We start from the raw sequence: 597 nt of genomic DNA, 5'->3' as shown, positions 1-597 counted from the left end.
AGCTGCCTGGCAGAATACACTCAGGCCTATTGTTTCCCTCAGTAGGGCGTCTCTTATGTAAAAACGGGTAACAATAGTGGTCATTCGTGCTTGTATCAGTGCCAAATGCCAACCAAAGCACTGTGATTTGATAAATTATAATATTAGTGTGGCGTGTCAAGATGTAAATCACGTGACACGCCGATCATTTGAAGGTGAACATAAAAGTAAACATGCAAAATACACCCCTGATCCTTTACAACTACATGCATTTATTTATGGTCACATATTTATGTAATAGTTTAGAGGGTATGAAGATGTAAACAATGATTTTGAGTGTTTTTGATTTCGTATGAAGTTATTTTTTTACATTAATCTGTTCAGCACTTATCAGCTATGTTTGGGTGCTTCTGCTTCCATTTTTTAGGTAATTGTAGTTGGTTGGCTATCAGTTGATATGGGTCAACACCATCAAATTTTAAAAAATGTGTGACCTTAAATATTAACAAATCTGGCATTTAAGGCTACAGGATGGTTTCAAACTATTGAACTGTCAGATAGATAGATAGACTACATATAATGTTACATTAGACGTAAGCATTGCATTTCCAGTGCCAT

The sequence above is a fragment of the Barbus barbus genome, assembly GCF_936440315.1.
Source record: "Barbus barbus genome assembly, chromosome: 40".
In the NCBI taxonomy this organism is placed as follows: Eukaryota; Metazoa; Chordata; class Actinopteri; order Cypriniformes; family Cyprinidae; genus Barbus; species Barbus barbus.
This window is presented reverse-complemented; position numbering follows the sequence as displayed.